Here is a 13,484-nt window from a genome sequence, read left to right on the forward strand (position 1 = left end):
CTGGGGTCTTAAAGGCTTGAAGGTAAACAAGCAGCTATCTAGCTCAGAAGCAACAAAGCCCACATGGAAGAAGCACACCAGCCTGAGTGCTCATGGGGTGTCGAAGGGATCAGATATCAGGCATCATCAGAACAAATAGTCTTATCATAGTGAATGAGGGGGAGGGGTGAGTCTGGAGTGGATACCCAAAGCCCATTTGTAGGTCACTGGACATCCCCTTACAGAAGGGTCTCAGGGAGGAGATTAGCCAGTCAAGGTGCGATGCAGCAATGATGAAGCATACAACTTTCCTCTAGTTCCTAAATTCTTCCTCCTCCCCCACTATCATGATCCCAATTCTACCTTACAAATTTGGCTAGACCAGAGGATGTACACTGGTACAGATAGGAACTGGAAATGCAAGGAATCCATGGTGGATGATCCCTTCAGGACCAGTGGTGTGAGTGGCGTTACTGGGAGAGTAGAGGGAGGGTGGTTTGGAAAGGGGGAACTAATTATAAGGATCTAAATGTTACCTCCTCCTTGGGGGACGGACAACAGAAAAGTGGGTGAAGGGAGACATCGGACAGGGAAAGATATGACAGAATAATAATTGATAAATTATCAAGCATTCATGAGGGAGGGAGGGGAAAATGAGGAGCTGATGCCAGGGTTTAGGTGGAGAGCAGATGTTTTGAGAATGAAGAGGGCAATGAATGTACAAATGTGCTTTACACAATTGATGTATGTATGGATTGTGATAAGAGTTGTATGAGCCCCTAAAAAAATGGTTAAAAAAAATCAACTGTCGGATACCCAGGGCTCTACTCTACACAAAAGTGGGGGGGCAGCACAGAGCTCTACTCTAACACACACAGAGCTCTACTCTAACACAAAAGTGGGGGTCAGCACAGAGCTCTACTCTAACACAGAGCTCTACTCTAACACAAAAGAGGGGGTCAGTATGAGCACAGAGCTCTACTCTGTCACAAAAGTGGGGTTCAATATGAGTTGAAATTGACTTCACAGGAACTTCCACCTGTAGACAGAATAAGGTTTTTAATTTTATAAATCATATCTGTTGTATATGTGTATTAGTAAATGCTATCAGTAATATGTTTCCTAGTTTATAGGTTTATGCGTACTTATTATTTCCATCTTCATACAGGTTTGTATTTTTAAGGTTTTCCATAAGGCAAATAAGTAAAATTTTCTTTTTTAATTTTTTTGTCATGTAGCAAGGCAACAGCTTCTCAAAATCATTTTCTACAGAAATTATTTTCAGTGTGTAGGGAATATAATGCACAAAGAACTCCATCACAGAATTATTCATATTTCTAGTTTAAAATCTGGAAACTTTCATGTGAAGGGAAAATTAACTGTACAATATCACTGTAACAGAATATACCACATTTATTTCAAGTAATGACTATGATAAGGAGAATGCCTTCCTAATAAAAGCCATCAAATGGCATGCACATTTTTATAATGTTTAACATTATATGTAGATGTACATTTACATACAACATCAGAAGTAAACTCACAAGTACTAATAGTTGTTGTATCTGTCAGATGATGAATGAAGTTTGTATTTATCTTTCTTTTCAAACTTTTCTCTAATATATCTATTTCCTCCTATATGACAAAATACTAAAGGACAAACTATAATGTCTGAATTAGAGAGTAACAACCACCATAATCATTCATTTGTATTCCATTTGCTCTTCCTTCTTAATGTCCAATTATTTGCAGGAATAAACTTGTCAGCCCTCCTGGGTGGCACAACCAGTTGAGCTCAGCCCCTAGCTGAGCTGTTAGAGAATTGAGTGTGCCCAGCAGTACTTCCAAAAAAGACCTGGTCGTCTACTGAGAGATCAGCCCTTGAAAACCCGGTGGTGCATTTCTGCTCTGACACACATGGGTCACCCTGAGTTGGAATCAACTTGAAGGGAACGGTTGATTTATTTATTTAATTTTGGTTGTCAGTGAAATGTCATGGGCTTTATTTTGGAATCTATATGTTTTTGAGCTAATATGGCTAATTGATTTAACACTGCTGCCTTACATATGACCTGCACCCTCTCCAAATTCATGTGTTCTTGGATCAATGATGATGAAGTTCCAAACGTTTGTGAAATGTTTGGGGATATATTTTAGACTCTGAGATCATTTGAAAGATGAAATTCATCTGGCTATACAGGATCAGATAAATTGGCTTTAAAAAGCTCAATATTTCATAGTCACATTTCATATACAGTAACCTAATGAGACACAGATCCAATGTTTTATGCGAGAGCTTTATTCTATGAATTGGTTCTCATTTAAGTTATCAAAAGATTATTCATTATAATAACAGTGTGTGCATTTACTAACCATCCTTTCCTGTATAGAATCAGTAAACTACCACTTAGGTGAAAGGAGATTTTGTCTAATATTTAGTTTTATTTCTTCACTTAAGATAATAAAACTGATTGCTTTTCTGGGTGGTGGGGTGGGGAGGGCAGGGAAAGAGGACTAAACAGCAAAAGCCTAATTGAGGGACTTTTCCTCAATTTGATAATCAAAGTGCATCTGTATGAAAGAGGATATCTTTTGAGCTCGGTCTTTGGATTACGTCCTCTTGTTGTGAAAATGAGTCAGACTCAACTCCACAGCAACTGGGACTTGTACTGACTGCTAGCAAACATGCTTTCCCCATCTCCTGTCACCCAAGGCCTTTCACCGCCCACAGTGTAGGAAAGAAATAAGAGGCCACAAAGGGTAAAGAATTGGAGGTGAAATTATATTACACACACATATATATACACATATATATGATCTCATTGGGGATATAGATATTTAGAAACATCATTTTAATTACTGCCTTGTGAATTTGAATGCATTTGACTCAATATTAACGGTCTTGATACTGGCACTGAACCATAACTAATGTCAGAAATTTGCAAAATTCCAAAAACCATCACCTGTAATATCAATGTGCCCGAACATCAAGGTCATTCTCTAATGAGGAGGATCTTACCCACTTACATAATTTATGTGTAAATGAAGAACATGGATACTTTACGTTTCTGAGGGAAAAAAATTTTTTTCCCCAATTCCAGGTTTCTGATCCTAAGCAGTTCTCTTATTAATATAGTTCCATATGATATCAAATTTCAAAAAAAAATATCTTGAGACTGTCATGAAGGCTATCCTGCTCTCCCTAAGAATTACCAATTACCACCTTCCACATATCCTCCTGAGCTGGATAAAAAGTATCCATCTTTAATTTATCAGCAAATGCATTACAGTTCTGGGCCTAAGAATAAAAGAAGGTTTTTCCTTAAATTGTCACCTCTCATGCAACTGGCCTTTTCTAAAGCCAGAAAATGTAGCCCCCATTATCTTTCCCGTTATCTGTCTAAAGGTGTTCATCCGAGGAAGCAATCCACCCCCTCCCCTCCTTACCTTGGGTTGTACAGTCCCTTCCCCTCTTATCAATTCAGGGAACTAGGAGACTTTCCAGGGAGTCTTAAATGCCCCAATGGGGTCACAGGAAAGCTCTAAGTGAGGTCGTCTGAACTGGTCGACAGGATTTCAGATCCTGGTGCACTGTGGAGAGCTGTGAGCACTATATTAGATTATGTGAACTGAGTGAGTAAGCCACCTTAGCATTTGACTTCATGATGATTATTTTTAATCCACTGCAAAGCTGCCAAAGTCTAAAATCGAATTGATTTTCGGGTAAGGGAGAAAAAGAGTCCATGTGTTAAATTACTAGGGTAAAGGAGATAGAGGTTGTGTGGCGGGATACCTATTATATGATAGGTCCAATGATTCCACTTATCTCTGCTCATTCACTTATTCATTGCCATTGAGTTGATCACAACACATTGGGAACCCTGTAGTACAGAGTAGAACTGCCCCTAGGGGGTTCTGAGGCTGTAAATCTTTATGGCAGTAGAATGCCTCATCTTTCTCCCTTGGACTGCCTAATGTGTTTGAACCACCTTGTCGTTATCAGCCCAACACATAATCCACTACCCCACCAGAGCTCTTATTTCTCACTATGACTCTAGATGAAACCTATTCTATTCAAACGATCCCTATTAAGAGGGAAAATGGAAGCTCAGAGAGGTTGAACCACTTGCCCAAGGTCACGCAGCTTCTAAGTGGCAAAAACAGGAGTAACACCTTGGTTCATTGCTGCCAGCCCTCCTCTTCTTCCTCCTCCTCCTCCTCCTCCTCCTCCTCCTCCTCTTCTTTTGGCCACTTAACTAAAAAGGAATGCTGTACCAGGATATGAAGCTGTGTATTCTCTCTGGAAGGTCAGAAAATAAAGAAATCATTGAACCCGTGAATTAAAAAGCTCAAGCACGGCCATGATCATGAAGAACAGAAGATGTTACAGCCTGCAATGAATAGTTCTGTGCATTGTGGTTTCCTAATGTGCGGCGCAGAGGCAGAGCAGAAGTGGAAGATAGTGAGAGGGACGGTGGAGATCAGAGCCTAGAAGAAACTGGTGTGAGTAACACAGTGCAGGAAGAGCACCCTAGCATGCACTAGTCACAGATAAATGCAGCCCAGCCCAGCTCTGTGCTTCCAGCCCTCGTTTAAAAGCAGCTGGTTTCAGCCTGCAGGTAATAGTGGCCAAGTTTTCACCTTCACATTTATACCCTGCTCTTCCCCCAGAAGATCATTCTTTGAGCTGAAAGAAATAGGAGTCAGGAGCTGTGCAGTGGTGCATGCCTGCTCAGCTTATTAAAACATGGGAAGAAGGCAATATTTCACCCCCCAGAAATAAAAAAAGATAGACAAGTGAGAGCAGCTAATCCATCGGAAGAAATTAGCAGGCAGAGTATGTAGCTGTTTGAAATGATGAACGAGGCTGAAATAGCTACACAGGCTAACATCCAGTGGGATAATTACTCCAAGCTCTCAGGCTAAAATCTGTCTTGGAGGAACTGGGAGGCTTTGATGACTCAATTTCAATGGGCATGCTTATGAAATACATAGTAAAACCTATTAAAATTGAAATTGTTCTTGGTAGGTATTTTGCGACTAGGCTGCTGACCCTGTCAGGCGGCTTTTAATAAGGTACACACTATTTTTATTCTCAAAAGTGGCATGTCTGTTAGCTGCCCACATACTCAGTCTTAACCCTATACTAACTTGCCCACAGACTAGCACTGAGTGTGCTTATATTCTTTTACAAAATGGTGAGTTTCCAAAGGGATGTGGACGCTGTTGGCTTGTGCTCTAAGAAACGTGGCCCCTTTTCGTATTCTGTCATTCAGTTTCCCAGTTTCAAAGACAAGGATTTGTTGGTAAGATTGGCCATGCTTGATATCCATGCAGCAAATATTTCCATGTTACCCACTTGCAATGCTGTCTCTCTCCTGCTCATTATTGTTGTCTTGTAGCACAACCATCATAAGGCTAATCATCTGGACCATATTATAAAGGAACCTCATAAAATTCACGGTAAAATGGAATTGGAAAATAATAGAAATTTGATACAAACTGTTTGAAGTCCCCTCAGACAACCCAAAATGAAGTGAATTAGAATTATGTAGATTCTATGCTCTACATATCTAGGTAAGGAATCCTGGTGGCAGAAAGTTTAAAGACTAGGCTATAACCAAAGGTTAGGTTAAAACCAACCAGTGGCTCCTCAGGAGAAAGAACTGGTACTTTGCTCCCAGTAAAATAAAATCACCAAATATGCCATGGAGATTATTTATATTATTCTTCAAAAATGTGAATGCTGTCTTTAAAGATATATAATATGTATATACTATAAATATACAAATGGATTTTGAGCTTGTTTTTTAAGGGTAATCCCTACTCTAAGAGCAATTAGTTCTTATGACATGACCCTACTCGACCCTGCCCTCATGACAAAATCATTGAGGAGATGATGCTACAGCAAAATGTGGTGAAGGAACCAAACGGTGCCCAGCTATTGGAAAAAACAGTATGGTGTAGTGGTTAAAATTTCAGCTGCGATCCACATAGTTGACAAAGACTGGACGTTCTACTCCAGAGAGCAGCTAAATTAGGAACTCCACAGGAGGCTGCTATGAGTCAGCATTGACTTGATGGCAGCAAGCTTGGTTTTGGTTTGGGGACCTAAAGTCTCGTCCTAAAACAAGCAGCTATTTAAGAGAGGTGTCAGCTCAGTCTGCATGTACAAAGGACACCAGCTAGTATGATCAAAAATGATTATTAGCAAAAAAATCCAGGATCACAGGAAGAGACTGTATTATAGCTTAAATTCTGGATGTCTGGTTTGCAGTGAATGTCCAAACTCTATGTACAGAGCCCCGACATGGACTAAACCTCTATTGGATTCCCTTGGTCCACAAACTAAGAAGATAAATAGTCTTGTCCACAGACAGAGTACCTTGGAAGTGGATTACTACAGATATACGAGGGGGTACCCCCAAAAAACCAAACCCTTCCAAAGCTATGTAAATAAAAATTTTAACAAAACGAACTATCTTCAAAGTACTTTCCATTATACTTAATACATTTGTCAAATATTCAATTCCGTTCTTGGAAACATTGTTCAAGCTCATCTGTATGGATGGCTGACCGCATCTCCCTCCTTTTGTTCTTCATACTTTCAATGTCATCAAATCACTGTCCTTTCATGTCCCTCTTCATTAGTGGAAACAAAAAGAAGTCACATGGAGCAAGGTCAGGTAAGTAAGTTGCATGGGGCAAGAGAGCCATGCTGTTTTTTGCCGAAAACTGGCGTACTGAGATGGGTCCATGAGCAGGTACATTGTCATTGTGGCAAAACCAGTCCCTCGTCCACCACAAATCAGGCCTTTTTTTGTCACACACTGGTACGCTGTCTTTTCAGAACCTTTAAATAGAAAGCTTGATTAACAGTCTGACCTGGTGGAATGAACTCAAAATGCAATACAAGTCAACATTTTCATCCATTCGGGAAGTTCACATATGTCCAGAATAAGGTTTGTCATTAGTTAATATTTCACGTCTTTTGAAAGGAGAAAACCACTTAAACCGTTGAGTTTTTCCCATAGCACTGTCTTGTCAGCTCTGGTCAACATCACAGCAGTTCCTGTGGCATTTTCCCCTGAGCAGGGCACAAAATTTCACTGCAGCATGTGGTTCTTTTAAATTGGCCATCACAAAAAATGAGGTTTGAGTGAAACTCCTTTTATGAAAAAATTCACTGTGACCAGAGAGAGCTTTCCCAAGCGACACCACTGGGTGCGCTAACTCAGAACAAGTTGCTGGATGCTCCCCTAGTGGGCCAAATGCAAACTATGAAAGCTCTACCCAGCAGAGCTTTTTTCCGGTTTTAGGAGGGTACCCCGTTGGTAGTTAGGCTAAAATTTAACATCTCACCACTTGTTTACCCTTTTATCCATTTTTAACGAACCAGTTTTTATTCTGAATGAAAGATGAGGTTTTCTACTCCATTAATAATTACAGTCTTCAAACCCAGAGGAGCAGTTCTAGCCTCTCCTATAGGGCCACTAGGAGTTAGAATGGGCCCAATGACAGTGAGTTTGGGGAGTTATTATTATTATTTATTATATTTTGGATTGAGGTGTTTTCCTGTGCTTTATTCTATTGTTCTGGTAGTTTTTAATTATTTTCTTTAATTGAAATTCACAATAGGTAAAAAGATACTGTTTTTGTTAGATACTATTGAGTTGGTTCTCACCCATAGCAACATTATGCACAACAGAGTGAAACAGTGCAAGGTCCTGCGCCATCCTCACAATGTTCTGATGCCTGGAACCATTGTTGCAGCCAGTGTGTCAACCCATATTGTTGAGGGCCTTCCTCTTTTTTACTGCCCTTCCACTTTACCAAACATGATATCCTTCTCCAGGAATTAGTCTCTTCTGACAGTATGCCCAAAGTATGTTAGGCAAAGTCTTGCCATCATTGCCTCTAATGAGTACTCTGGTCTTACTTCGTTCAAGACAGATCAGTTTGTCCTTTTAGCAGTCCATGATACGTTCAATATTCTCCAGCACTACAATTCAAATGCATCAATTCTTCTACAGTCTTCCTCATTCAATGTCTACCTTCACATGCACACGAGGCAATAAAATACTGTGACTTAGCTCAAGTCTGCCTTAGTCTTCAAAGTAGCATCCTTGCTTTTCACTATTCTTAAGGGGTCCTGTGCAGCAGATTTACCTAATGCGATATTTCTTTTGATCTCTTGACTCCTTCTTCCATGAGCATTGATTTATGGATCTAAGCAAGACAAAATCCTTGACGACTTCAATCTTTTCTCCATTTAATATAATGTTACCTATTGGTCCAGTTGCAAGGATTTTTTATCTTCTTTACACAGAGTCATAATCCACACTGAAGGCTGCAATTTTAAATCTGTATAGTAATAGTTTCTTAGGGTTATGACAGGAAAAGTTGGGAGGTAATATAATGGATACAAGAATGAAGAAAGTGTTCTAAAATTTATTGTGGTGATGAATGCACAACTCTCTTTGATATTTAAACCACTGAATTATATGTCAATAAAACTGTTTTAAAAATTACCCAACCAAACTCACTGTCATTGTTTTGATTATGACTTATAGTGAAAGCCACCACATGGGACAGAATAAAACTGTTCCTTAGGGTTTTGGAATAGTAAGTCTTCACAGGAGCCGACAGTCTCATGGGTGTGAGCTGCAGAGATTAAAGCTGGCAGCCCAACACTTAAGCCATCAGAAGTCTTCCTATTCATATTAAAAGCTAGACAAACAACAGCAACAAAAACTCACTGCCATTGAGTTGATTCCAACTCATAGTGATCCTATCATAATACAGCTTAGAAAACCCAATGAAGCAGCGGTAGAAAATCCACATTCTGTCATGCGGGATCACTGTGAGTCAGATTGGACTCTGTGGTACACACCAACAACATGCCCAAGTGCAATTTTTATAAGAAGTTCCCTAGGGATAAGAAGGCAGCTAATAACAATGAGTACAAGAAAGGAGAAAATATTCTACAGTTGATTGTGGTGATGATTGTACAACTCTTTTAAATATAACAGAACAATTGAATTTTATAATATGTGAATTATATGCTGTATTAGTCTGGGTACTTCGGAGAAACAAATCCACAGCAACTCATATATAAGAGAGAGTTTTATGTAAAGAAAAGGTGCATCACCAAAACATCCCAACCCAATGCTGCCCAAGCTCACAAGTCCAGCATTAACCCATTAACCCAACACCAGTCCACAAAGTCCTCCACCTTACAAAACAGAGGCAATGATGCTGATTGCAGGAGGAAAGCTGAGTCCATGAACGTGTAAGCATCTCAGCACTGGCAAGGGTCTCCACACGGCTGCTCCAGCACCCAGGGCTGCATCGGGATAGATCCATGCGGCTTCTCCTTGGGGATGTCTTGTAGGAAATCAATCTTGCAAGCTGAAGCAGGGAACTACTAAGGCAGCTGCACCTGATACAGCCATCACAAAACAAGAGACCCGAGAACTAGAAAGACGAGGCTCACCACCCATTTATCCCTCCGCCTTTCAACCAGCACCACATGTGATTATTGGCCAGGCTGGCACAATTAACTAACTCATATGCCAATAAAATGTTTTGTTTTTTAAAAAAGGTCTCATCCACCACAAGACATGCGGATGGTTTGCAGAGTCTGTTAGAGCCCCTGGCTGAGATTTACCCCACCGACATGTCCCACTAACTGCACCCCCACCCTCACAAGACATCTCTGTTCCTGAAGAGTGTGACTGACAACAACACCAGGTCCAAAGATTGGCATTGAGAATTTGGTCGCTATGGTCCTATAGTTGATGTGTATGTTCCACCTGATTTCTACACACGACATCCATGAGGATTTGCTTATGTTCAATTTGAGGATGTCCATGATGCCAAAGATGTTTTATGTAATTTGGACAGAAAATGGATTTGTGGTCATCAAATTGAAATTCAGATAGCACAGGGAGATCAGAAGACACTAAATCAGATGAAGGCCAAGGAAGGAAATGTGTACAGTTCTCACTGTTAAGATAATAACACATAAAGACATTCTCAAAGCTGAAGCCATGAAAGGGATAAAGAAGTCAGTCTTTTGATGACAACTACAGAAGATCATAATGTTCTAGAAACAGCAGACCAACTGGAAGACCACGACATACCAGAAGCCATTCCAACAATGATAGATTCCAACACCGAAATCCATCATTTTCAAGATCTAAATCCAATTCAAGACCACAGTCCAAGTCCCAGCCCAAGAAAGAAATGAAATGAGGGCTAAGTCACCATGTAGGTCTGCATCTCACACCAAACAATTTTAAGTCTGGCTGAAGATATGAAAAAGAATCACGGGAAAAAGAACCACCTAGATCCAAATCTCAGTCAAGATCAGTCTAAGTCTAGCTCACAATCTAGATCAAGGTCTTGGACTAGCCCTATATCCAGTGGCCACTAACAGCACATATAAACCATGATATCTTTAGGCATGTATCATTCATTTACTCATAGTTTTGTTTTACTTATTATCAAGAATACAATGTTGCAATGATGCTTTGAAAACACACTTGTTCACTTTTCTCTGTACCAGGCAACAGTTTTAATTGACATGGTAAGCTGTTGAGAAGCCACTTAAGAGTCCAGGCAGCTACCAATTTGGGGAGTCTCTGTATACTTTTGTAAAAATTTCTCATTTTTTATGTTTGAAGTATTGGTGAAAGGATGCTGGTTGACCAAAATTTGCAACATTGTCCTATTAAAATAAACTTTCATGTCTGTATTTGGTAGAACTATTGACCTAGAAATGTAGCTTGTTCGGATAGAGTGATACAAGATAGAGTGGTAGCCACAGGACAACACTTGACTGCTCAGACACATCTAGGTTCAGGGAGGACCTTCAAGGCCTGGTAGGATATCAAGGCATCTTTAGTGGATGAGTTTATTTCAATTTGCAGTGTTGTATGGCTCTTTCATTAGCCTTACTCTCGTGGGGGTGAGGCCAGCTGGGTTAACTAGCATTTTTAAGCAAGATTGAGTATTTGACTAAAACATAGAGCCTTCACTGCTTTTTCCCCCTGATTTCTCAGAAGACTTGAAACATAGAAACTTAAAGAAAAACTGGAGTTTGAGCAGATGATGGCAAACTAATTTTTTGGTGTGTGTGTATGCGGGAGGTGGGTGTGTTCTTTTGTAGTTATTGTAAATTTTAAAGAGCAGTGTTGACACCTATAATATTGCTTAGTTTTCTTCACTAGAAGCAAGTACATAGTTTGAGAGTAGGCTTTGTGTGGTAATGGAGAGACAAAATTTTGACACTTTGAGCACTGAATTGGTGGATGACTTTGTTGCAAAACCTCCGTAAGTCTTCAAGAACATCCCTCTTACAATTCAAGTTCATTTCTGTGGGGCAAGTTGAAAGACAATGCTCCCATTATTGGTGATTTTGTGGTGACATGAGATTTAAAATAATTTGCAGGGCAGGCACTTACTCCATATTAAGCAGAAGTGACAACTAGGAATTTGGTTTTGTTTTATTTTTATTGTAAACCTGGCAATACCAGACTGAAAAAATGAGAAAGTACTAGCCCGCAGCCATTCCTAATTTCTATTATTTCTCTCAAAGATAATTTTGGGGACAGGAAAGGTGATATGACATGTCTAAATCATGTTTCATAATCAAAGCTAGCATCTTCTAAAATCCCACATTGCTGCTTGCAGATTAAAACAATAAGTATTGCGGAAAAGCAATTCCTTTTAGGGGATTACTGTTTTCACTTTGGGCTTTTGTTAATCTAGACCTGCCTGTAAAGAACAAATAATGGCTTTTAAATACTGTTTGTGGAATGTGTTTTGAAGGATTGATTCTAGAACCTTTGTATATTTGATAGGATTTCTAACATTCATTTCTTTACTGTTGTCGTTAATGTTCATGTTCTTATATGCAATCATTTATATGTATGTTTCTTTAATTTTTTTAGATTTTCCTGGATTTATAGTTTAAACAACAAAAAAGTCTAATTAAAATTGTAGCAATAGTTTGCAATTTTAGCAAAGAGGAAAGTTGTGGGGTTAAACTTTGTATTTTCTTTCTTATAGAAGCTTCTAAAAGGGTATTTTTATAGGTTCTTTTTAACAAATATTGTGTACAACCATTAAAACATTTATGTTTGGATCAAAACAAGACCCAGTTTATTTTCTGCTTGCTGTTAATTAAGCAAACATGCTACAATAAGAACAAAATGAATGGGGGGGGGGGAGTCTTTAAAGAATTTCTCATGTCATATTACTAAAGGTGTGATGGCCAGAGTAGTGACATAGGCATCTGGGAATTTTCTAAAAATGCAAAATCTCAGGTTTAAGCCCAGACTTACTGAATTAGAATCTGCATTTTAACAATATTTCCCAGGTGGTATGTGTACACATTAAAGTTTGAGAAGTACTATTTCATGCACAACAGAGTTTAGATTTATATCATCATTCATCTTCTAAGCAACTTTGTACTCAACCAAACCTTTCTTAAATAAAACATATTTGGAGGAGAATATATATATATATTTCATCTGAATATATATATATATCATCTGAATATATATTTCATCTGAATATATATATATGTGAATATATATATATTCAGATGAAATCACCCTCAACTACCAGTATTAATAAAGCCCTTACTTCATTCAAAAGTATTGAAAGTTAATTAAAAAAAAATCACTGTGATTTTAGAAAATCAGACAATACAAACAGATATTTTATAAAACACGTGATTCTGAGAATAGAAGAAAAAGCTTACATATTCTCAATTAGTATCATCAGAGAATGCTGAGACATCGCTGTAATTAAAAAATGAATGAGAATTTTTGACTTGTTTTGTTTTTGAGAAAGGATCCATGTGAGAAAGCAATGAACTTGCTCTTAACAGTTAAAAATTGATTATTGAAATTAAAATTTAATTTTAATAAAGATGGAAATCCAAAGAAAGTTCCAGCATATAAAGCATAAAGACAAAGAGAAGGACATTTTAACTTATTCACTCATTAATTGACTAAGTATTTTTGGGGTAACTACTATTAGTTAGGTATGGATTAGTGATGTTACTTTGGGCAAAATATAGTCCCTATGTTCTTGAAGCTGATGAAGTAAAAAATGACATAAATTTAGTTAAAGATATGAAGAATTCAGGAAGCCCAACATATATACAATATGTATATATTCTAAGAGCTGAAGAAAACATTTCACATTGAAACAGTTCATCAATTGCCAGCAGGCAATATACACCCTAATCAAATGCTCTAATATCAAAGAAAGAGTCTGGTATCTTCTAGAGTAAACAGAAAGTGGATTCGGGTTTTTTTTGTTGGTTTGTTTGTTTGCTTTGTTTTTTCACTTTTAAAAATTTTATTATTATTATTTTAATCATTTTATTGAGGGCTCATACAACTCTTATCACAATCCATACATACATCAATTGTGTAAAGCACATTTGTACATTCATTGCCCTCATCATTCTCAAAACATTTGCTCTC

At 38.4% G+C, this 13,484-nt stretch overlaps 1 pseudogene; it reads left to right on the forward strand.

Moving 5' to 3' along the window:
- The first annotated feature begins 5,174 nt into the window (after positions 1-5,174).
- On the forward strand, positions 5,175-10,236 carry LOC101638349 (annotated as a pseudogene).
- Positions 10,237-13,484: the final 3,248 nt, after the last annotated feature.

Source organism: Echinops telfairi, unplaced genomic scaffold, assembly GCF_000313985.2.
Source record: "Echinops telfairi isolate 266 unplaced genomic scaffold, ASM31398v2 ScPeMD7_7424;HRSCAF=8462, whole genome shotgun sequence".
NCBI classification, from domain to species: domain Eukaryota; kingdom Metazoa; phylum Chordata; class Mammalia; order Afrosoricida; family Tenrecidae; genus Echinops; species Echinops telfairi.